Source organism: Mercenaria mercenaria, chromosome 17 (genome assembly GCF_021730395.1).
Source record: "Mercenaria mercenaria strain notata chromosome 17, MADL_Memer_1, whole genome shotgun sequence".
In the NCBI taxonomy this organism is placed as follows: Eukaryota; Metazoa; Mollusca; class Bivalvia; order Venerida; family Veneridae; genus Mercenaria; species Mercenaria mercenaria.
Genome location: NC_069377.1, coordinates 67,261,087 through 67,275,742, shown reverse-complemented (window position 1 = coordinate 67,275,742; position 14,656 = coordinate 67,261,087). Strand labels below are relative to the sequence as shown.

Sequence of the window (14,656 nt, the reverse complement as noted above, 5' to 3'; positions counted from 1 at the left end):
TTATTAAAAATATATATAATTCTTCAGGTCAGAGAGATGGCATTCTTGAATCTGGCTGGTTCGTTTGAACCAGGCTAGTCCAATTGACCCATAATAAGACATGTATACATGGGCCTAATGAACCAAAAATCTTGAAACGCACGTTTTTTTTTTTGGTTTTAGAAGAAGACTAACAATCATTGTGTGGATATTTGCATCAAGGTAAGGACATTTTAAAAGCTGTAGAGTATTTAATTGGCTTAGGAAAATGTGTACAGTAGTTAATCTGAATAGAAAAAGGTGTATAGTGATGAACCTACATAGGAATAGGTGTAGAGTAGTGCATCTACATAGGAAACGATGTTGAGTAGTGCCCCTGCATAGGAATAGGTGTGGAGTAGTGTATCTACATAGGAAAAGATATATAGAGAACCTAGGAAAAGCTGAAAAGTAATGAACTTACATAAAAAAGGTGTTGATTAGTGAACCTTCATAGGAAAACTGCCTGTTGTCCGTATTGTTTGAGGTAAGTAGTCACAGTGATTCAAGCCCTACAGTCGTGAATAATTATGTAATTAATGTATATGGTCAGTGCATAAATCCTGTTGTATTTAAATCAGGAGATAAAGGTCAGGGTCACAGTGACATTTACATTGAAACGTTTTTCTTGGAGATAGGGAATGATTAGCTATGGAGGCAGTGAAGCTTCGTAACATGATAGCCTGTGGTCAATAAATGACCCTTTTCTTTTGGTTTCGTTTGGCATTATTGAAGTATAATCGAGGAAAAAGTAATATCAAGACTGAAAATAGTTTCTTGTCAGTAACTGTGAAGTACTTGGACCTGCAACTGTCATAATACATAGGATCACGGTGAGGATGCGTACACCGGATATTGCCATTAAGTGATAAGGTGTTTTCCGAACGTGATTAATTTTCGTCAACAAGGTAAGTAAAACTTCGATATACTATTGTATTATACTACTATAGAAGAAAAGAGCACTACTTTTTATAACAAGATACAGTGTATATGCTCTCACAAGCGTAAAATGAGTCAATCTTACGAAGAAACTCTAAAATTTGTCAAGAAATGACACTATCATTTGATAAATGCATGCAGCGACCTCATTTCTCCCGATATTACCACTTATTTGCTTTGTTGGGAAAAGAAAATTCTGAATCGTACGATTTATTAAGTTACATTAAAAGAAAAAAATAGCAAAATTTCAGTTTTGTAAATGTTCAAATGACGGAGAAATCGGTCATGAAAGAGCGTCGATGGTATACAGTGTATTGAGTTTTCAAAATAATATCTGTACTGTGTATTGTACAGCGGCATACTAATGGTCACTTCGAGAAACTGTGTACTGAGTACTGATATTGAAAATCACACATATTTTCAGTATTGATGGTCCTAAATAGACACGGAATAAAATGGCATTAGCCAAAATGATTGAATGTCTTTTTCTGTTTGCAGATGGCATTAGACTTCACATTGAAAATAACAATCACCAGTTTGAACACTGAAATTAAATTTTTTTTAATTACAGCGGCATACTAATGGTCACTTCGAGAAACTGTCTAGACCAGCCATTGCCAAATACAGGTCCAGCCACAAGCAAAATCATGAAGTTCCATAATAATGTAACACAGAATACGATGGCGACAAATGTGGGAAAAGTTTCCCCTCATAAGAAGAGCAAACATGAAAATATGTAACCCTGTTGCCTTTAAACTTCAGAGACATAAGCCTTGGTCAGTCGATGACCCCAATCAATTTTGGTGTCAATAGATCAAAGGCCAAGGTCGTAGGACTTTGAACTCTCCCCAATAACCATAGACTTGTGGTAAACCTGGGTTTATGCAAAGAAATATTTTACTTTTTAGGTATATCTTTATGATTTTATTGTTTTACACTGTTTTGAGGACAGTGTCTTTTGAGCGTCTTATAACGCAACTTTAGTGTAAGTTTCAAGTTAATCGGACTGGCATTGATAAAGTTTAAACTAGAGACAGAAACATATTGCATAATTTTCCAGACCAGGAACATTGTTGTTCCTGAAAAGTCAATACCAGGAACATTGTTGTGAAAAGGGAACTACGCTCCTACATACGTAAATTGTATTTTATATTTTGCTATGATTTTTCTTCAATATGTTGTAAATATTTGTCTTAACCTTTACATTAAGTTTGGGGACAGGGCATTTTGAAGCTTTAGAGAAATTTTGAAAAATGTCCGTTTGTTTACATTTTTGCTAGTCAATTTCATACTAGTATGTTGCTAGAGCTGGCCAATGAATTTCTTTGTTTTTAATATTTAAGGAAATTTTCAGGACTGAAATTTTACTATCGTGTCAATGATGTTATGTTTTATAATATTTAGTTTTGTAGATTAGGTGTCAAAAGCACTGAGCAATTTGTTGAAAAAATGAGGCAACAGTGTCATGAGTTATTCTTGACAGATACTTTGCATACTTCAGTTACAAGATACGGGTCTTTTCTATGCAAACAATTCGTTTTGACTTTTATGTGATCATTTTTCCATTGGTCAAAACAGTATATTCCTTGTCAAGGTCAACTTTGAATAATAAGGAAAACAACTATCTAAACGATTAAGAACTGACTTGAAGATCATTCTGATTTTATGCATTCATACTGTTGAATGTAAAATGTTTATGATCTTTGTTATTTTATCAATTTGTGTTGACGTTCCAAGTTTGTTTAATTAATAGTTCAATGTATGAGGAGTATCTGTTCCTCCTTAAAGTAAAACATAGCTTTCTTAAAAATATTGCTAGTCAAATCAGGTTTAGCAAAATAAATCTGTCATAACAGAACCTATTTCAGTATCAATGTCCGGTCTTTTATGTTGGAGTGATGTACTAGCATCCCAGTTATGCCGGTTATCCAGTGTGGTATTGTTAGTTCTTAAATTCTTGGTTTCTTTCTAGTTGTAAACTGAAAATGTTCATCTTTGTGCAAGGAGGTTTTGGTTTCTCAAAATAATATTTTGTGTTATCTTTCCTCTTTAATTTAATTCTTTCCTCATCAAGTCTATTAATTCCAGTCTTAAACTGTTTATACACATATTCCCTTTCAAATGCATTGACAATTGCACATAGCCAGTGGTGTATGGTAGCAGCCGGTATGCCAGCTAGTTCTCGAGTCTCGAACACTTCGTGGAAAAGTGCCATTACAAAAGGGCTTTGGAATTTAGAGTGTCCAAATTCTCCGAGGCTTTTCAATATTCGCGTGATTCTAGTATATTTATGAACTGACCTGAAAAACACAATCACAATTTCAAGTTTGGGTGGTAGTCATTTGAAAAGAAATAAAACTATGTTAAAGGTGTAACGTAGTACTTGGCCTGAAGTTTGTCTTTAAACACAACAACATTATGATAGTTCTAACATTTTTATTTCTTACGATGAGCAATGCACAGTTACTTATAAATGTTCAGTCTAATTTCATAGATATAATCAATGTTCAATAAGCCTTTTAAAACAGTTCTGTTAACAACTCTATAAACACAAGTTCGTAATTATAAATATATTTCAGCCTAGATTTTAACAATGATAATTGAGTTTTAGCGGGAGCGGACGACCATGTCCCTTGCCCGTCACCTGGGCAGCTCCCTCGACCACAGAATATATTGAGTATATATAGGATAATACAGGAAAACGTTGCAGACACATTTTCAACTTCCGTAAACTTAGTAATTAATCCACGGATGTTTTACACCCTGAAGCTACTGTAGAGTTGACAAATTTTGTCTGACTGTTAATTAATGAAAAGTGCAGTTTTTCATCTATAATTTTTAAAATCTTAAACGTCTGAAAGTAATACCCGAAATAAAATACAAAACACCTAACCATTACACTACAAATTGACAAAACCACACATTCTAGGCAAAAAATAATTTCTCTAGATGATCCATAAAAAGTGAATACTCTGGAAGTGACTGGTTGAACAAAGTTACTGACATAAGATTTTTGCAAGATATTCTTATAAATAACAAAACAAATTGTGCACAAGGTAGTAAACCATTGCAACGCTTTTTATTCTTCGTGCATTTTTACTATTATTTGATTTTCATTTTCACCCAGTTTATCATTTTTCAGTATCATATATACATTCTATGTCAAACGTGGTAGAATTGAACATGTTGAAAAATTTCAATCGAACCATGGGCGAGTAGCTTAAGTGCATATCAATTATTTGACACATGTATGGTTTTAATGTGTGTCTTTTTGAGAACAATTAAGCTGAACAAGTACGTTTCTTACATATTTCCTATATGTTTGTGTGTTAGTGTCACTATGATAAAAGGTTTATTTGTACGTATATCTGAATACGGAAAGAAATATTAAAGCCGTTTATTAATTTGAATTTAGGACCTAAGTACCGTAAAATGGCCCCTTTTAGAGCTGATGACGGAATGGATAATTTGCCACTTACCGTTTAAGATTTTGGTATCTGCCTTTCCAGCTGGCTGCTCTTTTAATTTTCCCAGTTTCTTCTTCATTCATAAAAAGGTGTAGAAATCAAGCATCATTAGAAATGTTGTCAGAAATCGTTGGCGTGTCTCACCATCATCAGATCAATTCAAGTCAAGTCAAGTCAATTTTATTTAAAAAGTCGATGCAAATATAACAAATAACATAAGCTCTAATGAGCTTTTAAAACCGACTTAGGATCAGATATATGCTGAAATATTAAAAAGCGATATTTCTGAAAAAAAAAAACAAAAACAACAACAACAAAAAACATATGAGCCGCGATTTCACACGATTTTTTTAAGTATAGTTTATCGAAGTATGGTACGCTGCTCTTACAAGAAATTTTGGAGTCGTCATTTGTGATGTTATCAATTGTCGACATTTGAAATGTTATATTTGACATGATCAGGTAGGGATTTTCTATAAGTGCCATGTTATGGATCATTTACTGAAATATGCTTTAAAATGCAGTTATACTTATGGCGGTATGTTAAAGTTCAAATGAAGACCTTTCCATAGATATATTTAACACCTTGTAAGTACTATTATTAGTGTTTACGAAAGTCAACTGGCTTTTTTCAGCGTTATGCTGAAGCAAAATGAAATTCAATATATCGTAATAGAGAAATTACACTTATAACAATATCAATAAAAATTCTTTGGGGTTGTTTTACATAGGTCATTTCATTTTCAACTAAAATGTTGTAAATTATGCTTTAATTAACTGTACTGAGTACCGATTCATGCCGTCCATAGACGAAAAGTTCCGATCACTCCATGGATAATAACGACTTTGCCCGACTACTCCCGATTCCATTAGCTAATGGATAATGAAGAAAATATGTGCATCTCCTCTTGAGAGTGAATCGTTCTATGATTTTTGCTGAATTCCAGGCAGTGGTAAAAGGCAAATGCAGAGGAATTGTATTAAAAATAGAAAGACCAAAGTACTACTTCTTTTTATGTTAAAAAGCTTAAACGATATACGAAAGTCGAGATCAACGAGTCCATTCAATGTTCGTTTGTATTAGAAGAGGGGAGCACTTTTTAAAACCTGTCGAGAACCGAGATTCGTCCAAACCGAATCATTTATTACTTTTAGGCATGAGTTCTATGCTTCCAAAGAATATGCTCGAACCAAATGTCATGATTTTGGAGAGAGTTGTGAGAAATTTGTGCGACAGGGGAGGCGAAATACGATATACAGTAATAATCACGATACAGATTCGAGGTATTCTTGTGAGTATAGATACCTGTCCCAGAATGCAACATTGATATTGGTACATTCAAACAACCAATCAGAATGTGAGATTATAACCAGTCTAAGATCTGAAACATTTGATTAGTTGTGTTCGAGCGCAGTTTTAAAACTCGGGAGCATTTTGAAACTGTCATTTACTATATATATTGCTATATTTCTCCCCCTCCCCCAAAAATAAATAAACAATTAAAAAAACTTATATCAGATACCATATGTAGGTTTTTTTAAAGGGAGTGTTATCAAATTATTGAATATGGAATACAGTTCTTTTTCCTAAACATCATGTTTGTAAACTTTAAAGATTGCGTTTTGTAACCTTAACTCAGGGTTCCATATTTTAATATGTCTTGTATAAGAAAAACGTGAGCTCAAACTAAAACAAAACATAATCAAAAAGTAGAAAGATGATTTTGCAAGTAGAGAAAATTTGGTTTGAAAACGGTGTAAACACGTATGACCTAGTAATCGAATTGTAGCAAGTTCCGAGAATTATGACTTACCTGCATGCTTATCTGTTTTAAATAGTCCAGGTTGGTTTCAGGTTTGTAAAACATTAGGCCTATGTGTAATTATTTTAAAACAAATAAGGAAAAGAAGGAACAACACCATGTGCAGAAATATGTTACCATAGTAAAATGCCCGACTTGCTACGCACCTGTAAATGTGTTTTTGAGCAAAGACATGGCATTTGTATTGTATGAAAAACCCGTGCACATTTTTAATTCATGGAAAATTACAGTCTCTTTCTGATGTCAGCCATGTGTGTCTAATAAATCGTTAAAACACATCCTTTCATAGCATGGATTTGTCTGGATTTTATAAGGACAGTATTTTATCAGTTTTTGAAAAATCTTTGAAGAAACTGTAAGTTGTTTTTCTTTCGCTTCTTGAAAATAAATTGCCATATACACCAATCCGGGTAGCAGTATTAACACACAGACACAATTTGCGGTGTAAAAATATAGTCAATATAGGTAACTTGACTTAACAAGAGCTGTCAGTGGACAGCGTGCTCGACTATTCTCAGTGCTTGATAGTATAATATAAGCTATGAGTAAAACTTTAACATCACAATAAGCATATTCTAAGTCGAAAAGGGGCCATAATTCAGTCAAAATGCTTGATAGAGTTGCCTCCTCCTTTTTACAGACTGGGGTCATGGTGGTAAATAAGTATGCAAAATATGAAAGCAATATCTCAATGGACTTTGAAAATATTTGGGGTGGTATGCACACTTTAACATTACAATAAGCATATTCTAAGTTGAAAAGGGGCCATAATTCAGTCAAAATGCTTGATAGAGTTGCCTCCTCCATTTTACAGACTGGGGTCATGATGGTAAACAAGTATGCAAAATATGAAAGCAATATCTCAATGGACTTTGAAAATATTTGGGGTGGTACGCAAACTTTAACATTACAATAAGCATATTCTAAGTCGAAAAGGGGCCATAATTCAGTCAAAATGCTTGATAGAGTTGCCTCCTCCTTTTTACAGACTGGGATCATGATGGTAAACAAGTATGCAAAATATGAAAGCAATATCTCAATGGACTTTGAAAATATTTAGGGTGGTACGCAAACTTTAACATTACAATAAGCATATTCTAAGTCGAAAAGGGGCCATAATTCAGTCAAAATGCTTGATAGAGCTGCCTCCTCCTTTTTACAGACTGGGGTCATGATGGTAAACAAGTATGCAAAATATGAAAGCAATATCTCAATGGACTTTGAAATATTTGGGGTGGTACGCAAACTTTAACATTACAATAAGCATATTCTAAGTCGAAAATGGGCCATAATTCAGTCAAAATGCTTGATAGAGTTGCCTCCTCCTTTTTACAGACTGGGGTCATGATGGTAAACAAGTATGCAAAATATGAAAGCAATATCTCGATGGACTTTGAAAATATTTGGCGTGGTACGCAAACTTTAACATTACAATAAGCATATTCTAAGTCGAAAAGGGGCCATAATTCAGTCAAAATGCTTGATAGAGTTGCCTCCTCCTTTTTACAGACTGGGGTCATGATGGTAAACAAGTATGCAAAATATTAAAGCAATATCACAAAGGACGCAAAGGAAAATATTTAGGGTGGTACGCAATCCTGACAAGTTTAAAACACTCGGCCTTCGGACACCGAAAATAGTGTTCAGTCTCTGTGCATGCAATATTACATATCATATTGCGACACCTTTACAAAGGTATCTTAAATAACATTTTAGACAGTTTAGCCATTCCCTCATTTAATAATATGTGTTATTAACTAGTCTAAGCTTCAACACAGGTTGCTGGGTTACAGCAAAAACCTTCAAACCTTGAGGAAAAATGTGTTCGGGGCTATTTTTAGCTCCATTATAGGAATAGGGGGACTATTCTACTCACCCCGGCGTCGGCGTCGGCGTCGGCGTGACCTTTCTTGGCCAACGTTTTTCGACAAGCTTTGTTTTTCTATCATATCTTCGTTACTACTGCATATATCTTACTGTAACTTCACATAAACATTGTCCAGCATACAAACAAAATATGTGCAGGGGCTGGACCCATTATACCCAAGGTCAAGATCACCAAGGTGTTATACTTAGGTTATTTGTAAGGTTAAAGTTTTTAGGCAACATTTGTTTTTCTGACATATCTTTGTTACTATTGCTTATATCTTACTGTAACTTCAAATAAACATTGTCCAGCATATAAACAAAATATGCGCAGTGGCTGGGTCCATTGTACCCAAGGTCAAGGTCACCAAGGTGTTATACTTGGGTTATTTTTAAGGTTAAAGTTTTTCGGCAACCTTTGTTTTTCTGTCATATCTTTGTTACTATGGCTTATATCTTACTGTAACTTCACATAAACATTGTCAAGCATATAAACAAAATATGTGCAGGGGCTGGGCCCATTATACCCAAGGTCAAGGTCACCAAGGTGTTATACTTGGGTTATTTTTAAGGTTAAAGTTTTTCCGCAACCTTTGCTTCTATGTCATATCTTTGTTACTATTACTTTTATCTTACTGTAAGTTCACATAAACATTGTCCAACATACAAACAAAGTATGTGCAGGAGCTGGGCCCATTATACCCAAGGTCAAGGTCACAAAGTTGTTATACTTGGAATTATTTTCATGTTATTTTTTTTGAAAGCTTTGTTTATAGACATATCTTTGGTACTTTAAAAGATAATGACTTGAAATTAAAACTATTTCTTTATAATCATCATCTGCATGTGTGGTTACAATCCCCCTAACTCTTATTTATTGTATGTATTACAGAATTATGCCCTTTTCATATTTACTTTTTTTGGCAATCTTCGGTTTCTGGATATAACTTTAGTACAACATAAGATAAAGACTTGAAACTTAAAATGTATCTTTATCGTCATCATCTGCATATGTGGTAACAATCCCCATAACATGATTTATATTTTTGACCAAATTATGTCCCTTTCATACTTAAATTTTTGACAAACTTCGTTTTCTGGACATAAATTTGGTGCTATAGAAGATAATGAACTGAAACTCAAAATATCTTTACCATCATCATCTGCATGTGTGGTAACAATCCCAATAACTCTTTTGTGTTCTTGACAGAATTATGCCCCTTGGTGTATCTTCCCTTTAAAAGTAGAGGTCTCTTATTGAGACATATATTCATTTTACTGTCAAATCGCAGAATAGTGGAGTGCGCTGTCTAACGGACAGCTCTTGTTCAACAGTTTCTCTGTACAATTAGCGTAACCAGTGTCCCTAGAATCTGCAATAGTACATGTAACTGCCAATTTCTACATTCAGACACGACGTATCTTTAAAACGTCACCACGGGGAACAGGAGATCCTTAGATCTGCACTCTCCCTGGGATATTTCTGATGTTATGCAATTAAACAATTATTGACCGGTAAAACATTCAGTAACTATGTATGATTACATGATTTTCTCTGTAAAGCATCGGTCCATAGTTTATGCTATATGACCGGTTAACAGGCTACAGTCGAAATTTGAAAACTCTAATTTCTCATGTCTTCTGTCGAACATCGGGCAATATTTTTTACTATTGACCGGTAAGGCATTCCTATAAATGTGTACTATGGTACGTTGATTTATAGCGAGCTTAGCTCGCGAGCAATTGCGCGAAGTGCAATTGCGAGCGCGTAGCTCGCCTTACGGCAATGTGTAGGCGAATATAACAAAGGTGTGCCGAATGAGGCAAAGTGATGTAGCTGAATAATTTTCAAGTGGCAGGCGCCAGTTTCGCATTTGTCCCGGGTACTTTTTTTTAAATAAAATAGACAGATGCACTTTAAAGGCATTTATATTCAACTGGTTATTTATGATGTCTATAGATAATGTGTACGTGTATATATGTCAAAGTAAACCTATATACCGTTCAACTTGGGAATATGTTATATACATTCACCGGTTGTCCAGTCTATCCCATAACTGCAGGAACTGCTGACGACATTCAACAAAATTCTTACGAACAATCATCAGCAGACAAATTATTCTTATTCTGTCGTATTTTAACGAGTTGAAAATTCGCGGTATTAGATGAAATCGGTCTTATTCGGGTCTCTTTGTAACGTTTCTTTTCTTTTCTTTTTTTGATGATTCAAGCGTCCCACTTATAGTTTCCAATATTGAATAATAAAAATGTGCATTATAGTAGTGTTTGAAGAACAAGATCATCGCCAGTTTAATTTTTAATGCAGAAAAGCAAGTAATTACAAAAAATGCCAATGTAAAACAAATCTAGATACAATGGCGTCAAAAAAATTTATTTATATACACACTTTTATGACGTTAAATGTCATAGTCCTCTGTGGTCCAGTGGATAGCATGCGCGAGGTCCGGAGTTCGAATCCCTACATATGATACCTTTTTTTTTTTTTTGCTATAAGCCCAGTATATTGGTCACAAATTTTGGGGCAGAAATCATTAATGTGTATTGTTTACCAATGTAAATTTTGAACAAAACTTGAGATTCAAATTCAAAGGCATGGAAGAGCATGTGTTGCTTATCTCCCTTTCACAGCCCTAGACTTTTATGAGTTTGGTAAACTAAATTGGGTTTTGACCAACAGACTTTGTGTTCTTGATAAAATTCTGGTCAAGAACTTCTTAGAATGAATTTGAAATAAGAATTTATCATGTCAGTGGTTGTTTGTCATTCTCACACACAAGAGGTCACCGTTTACCATAGCTAATTAGTGGGACAAAACTTGAATACTGCTTAAGCCGGTGCTAGGGGGCGTGGGCAGTGTTGCATTTTCCATTACTGCTCATGAACAGACTCAATCAAACCGAGTCTGCAATTTTCACTGTTTGCCTTGTTCTCGGTGCTTCCGAGGGATCTACTTTCCAGATTTTATTTACTTCACAACAGCGGGTGTTAAGTGCTGTGTGGCGGCCGTAAAAAGTCGCCCCGACTTCATCTGAGTGTTGTTATATTTTCTGGTCCATCGGGATCATTGATTTCAACTCATTTAGATTTGAAGATTGAATACTGCTTAAGCCGGTGCTAGGGGGCGTGGGCAGTGTTGCATTTTCCATTACTGCTCATGAACAGACTCAATCAAACCGAGTCTGCAATTTTCACTGTTTGCCTTGTTCTCGGTGCTTCCGAGGGATCTACTTTCCAGATTTTATTTGTCCTAAAAGATGTCATTTGACAATTTAAATGACATTTAAAAGAATAGCAATAGTCTGTGGTTAGGATAACAGGTTTATATAAGTTCAAAAGTTTATTTGGTGGAAGAACATTAGACATCTACATTAAAAATTTATATCACTATTTTATAGTTTATATGACGTAAAACGAACTACATTCTTTATAAATTTTATAATACGGAATAAAAATCCAATACCTTGACAGTTCCTCTTTGTTCCTGATAGTATATTTCTTGATTCAAAAAACGTTATTTTATCAAAAAATCGTAACATTACGCTGCAACTGATAAAACAAAACTGGAACTAGACAGTTTCCCTTGAGGCCGGATATTCCCATCTGCACTACAACCAGTAAAAGAATCTTATATTCTTTAATAGAATAAAAAAAATGCCAAATTGAGCTTTAAGGACATCGGACATTATGCTAGGGATTTTGCCCTAAGTTCAATGCTATTTCTTGACTTCAGTAGCTGATAGTTTTATATAACAGCTTCAGATACTGATAAATAAGTTATATTTCTATCAAACTGGCACAAAAAATAGTTTTATTTTATATTCGTTTTCTTGAAATTCGAACAGTTTGTAACTAAGGGTCATATTTTTGAAAAATTTAAAATGTGTTTTTTTAGTTAAAATAAGCATTGGTATTTAAGGTATGTCTACTATGAAATATTTTAACACAATAAATAAACTGATAACATGCAGATTATCAGTTTTATTGACATTTTTGAAAATAAACGAAACGGAAAAAATAAAAGTGGAACAAAACATTTGGTCCCTAACTGTACTTCAGTTATTTCCACCCGAGTGCCCATGATAACACTGATGCATTGATCATATCCTATTGTTTGTTTTCTATACATCTATTGCTATACTGTATTTATACACATGTACAATACTGACCGGGCATTATGTGGAGGTTTATTATTGAATACATGCAGTGGTGTAGCTGGCCATACATTGGCGTAGTTGGCCTTTTTCAGTTGAAACGGAGGGGTGTAGGAGACTGCCTATTCCACTGCGGGTTCAGGGATGCCTTACTTTTAGCATTTTATATCAGTGGAACAGAACTTCACTAGCTAGTATCAACATTTATATATATATTCTTGGGGTGTCTGTGTTAGTTCTTTGAGGTCCTTACTAGTATTTCGGTTGTCTTCGAAATAAGTTTCAGACGTGTGAGCGAATTGATTTTAATTCTTGGGGTGTCAGTGTTAGTTACGGGCTAGTCAGTATTAGTTCTATGGGTGTCAGTGTAAGTTCTGGAAGCAACTAGGTTAGTTAATTCGATGGTGTCTGGTGTAGTTCTGTTAGGGTATAGGATGCTGGATCGAATAAAAGCAAATGTTGCTCTTAAAATGCATTCCAGGTTTGCTTCAACTGTGTTCTACAAAAGGTAAAAAAATTGCACCTAAGTGGCACTATTCCATAGAAGTGCGCCTGTATTTCTTTGTCATGTTTACGTTGAAGACACATATGTAATATGTCGAAGCCACTTGCTTGGTTCTTGACTTACGACAGATGCAGTTGTCTCAATCCTGATGATACTCAATCGACGGACTTAGACTGTCAAGAGGTAACAGATCTGATTGAAAAATTCATAAGATATACTTGTAAGGATCTGTCTGCTTTCTAGCTTCACTTTCTATGTTCCCTGTTTATTTAGTTTAGTGTTTTCTGTGCTTGAATTATTTACAAAAATGAATAAAGCTGTATATATGTAAGGTTTAGGAAACACATATAATAAGTGTCAAATATTTATGTAAAAATTTATTTGCTAACACCCTGTACGTAGTTTTTTTTCAATTTTAAACACTTTCCCACCTGTGACCAAGTGCCATTTTTGCAGCATACGTATATAATAATTATTTACAAAGGCATATGTGAACTATTTTGTTGCGTCACTGGTGGGAAAGATGTTTAAAACGTAAAAATGATTTATGCTCATATTTTAATAGAAAAGAGAATGAGAAATGTCTACAAAGTCTTCTTTTTTGTTCATAAACTTGTAAAATGAAGTCGCCTTTATCAAGAAATGGTCTTCAACTATCATAACTATGCAATTTCAGAAGTCTGTCCCTATGTCACTTTTTCCTTAATCGGATAGGCAATCTGAATAGGAAAATGTCCGAGGTCCTTTTATTGTAGTCTAAGAATAATAACAAACTGATATTACATTCAGGAATTATGGATCATCATTAATGCAAACAATTGACATTGTGTTAATAACTTAATAGAACATCAAACTTCATACAAAGAATCTGTAATACCAGGTAATGCCATTAATGTTAACACAACTTCTTTTATTTTTATGGGGCACTGTTGGTTTATCAAGAGAACTCTGCCTTTTAGATAACAACTAAATTCACACTGGTTTTTTATTAATTGTGATGTCCATTTTCTCTTTACAAAGATAATTTTTAAAAGATTTTTTCTAAGTTTGCTATATATATTAAGTATAAATACTGTCACGTCTGACTTGATGGTGCATCCACATAATCTAAATGCGCTGATGCCATGAATGTGGCATTACACAGGAATAATATGTATTTTTAAAACTATTTGTTACGTGTACATGAACTGAAAAGAAACTTTGCATTCCCGGATTCAGACAATTGTATTAGAGAAACGAATTGACAGCAAAGGCATGATCGTTTGGGCCCTAGCACCGACTGTATATACTGGATTAGTGGCCTCTGATGCATTTTGGGACTAGATTCTGTGCACCCAACTATTTTTCCGTCGTCAGTTTAGTCTTGACACATTTGAAGAAATGATTTGATCTTGTTCATTTATTCCAAACATTTAAAAACATTTGCCTTTGTTCATAATTTACATAACAAAAGGCTGAAGAGCAAAACTGTCAGGCTTACTGTCAAAACTGAAAATATCAAAAAGAAAAATGAATGCAGAAATAAGATTCTGTACAGTATGACTAGGTTTTCCCGTCAGATAGGCAGCGCCTAATTTGATATTAATTGTGTAAGTGACACAAGTCAGTCAGAATAATGGAAATGTTAAATAATTTTAATAATAATAATAATAATTTAATTTAGATAAACCCCCATTCTAGGCAGTGCCTTTGTTCATACTGCATCTTCTGTAAGGCTTACACCTTCAAGATTGATAAGACAAACCTAATTTATTTATGCTTCATCCGAAATTCTGACTGTCCACAATTATATCAAGTAGAAAGGTGGTAATAACTGATTTAAAACAACACATAAGGCCATCACGTCCTTGTACCAGGAGATTATAT

General features: G+C 34.3%; 1 protein-coding gene across 1 annotated transcript in view; it reads right to left on the bottom strand.

Moving 5' to 3' along the window:
• LOC123536344 (uncharacterized) overlaps nt 1-9,957 on the bottom strand; it is a 377,622-nt gene extending 367,665 nt beyond the window's left edge. The window contains exon 1 of the mRNA XM_053528488.1: nt 9,896-9,957. The gene's annotated coding sequence lies outside the window, so the exon portion shown is untranslated. The remainder of the gene's footprint in view (nt 1-9,895) is intronic.
• Nucleotides 9,958-14,656: the final 4,699 nt, after the last annotated feature.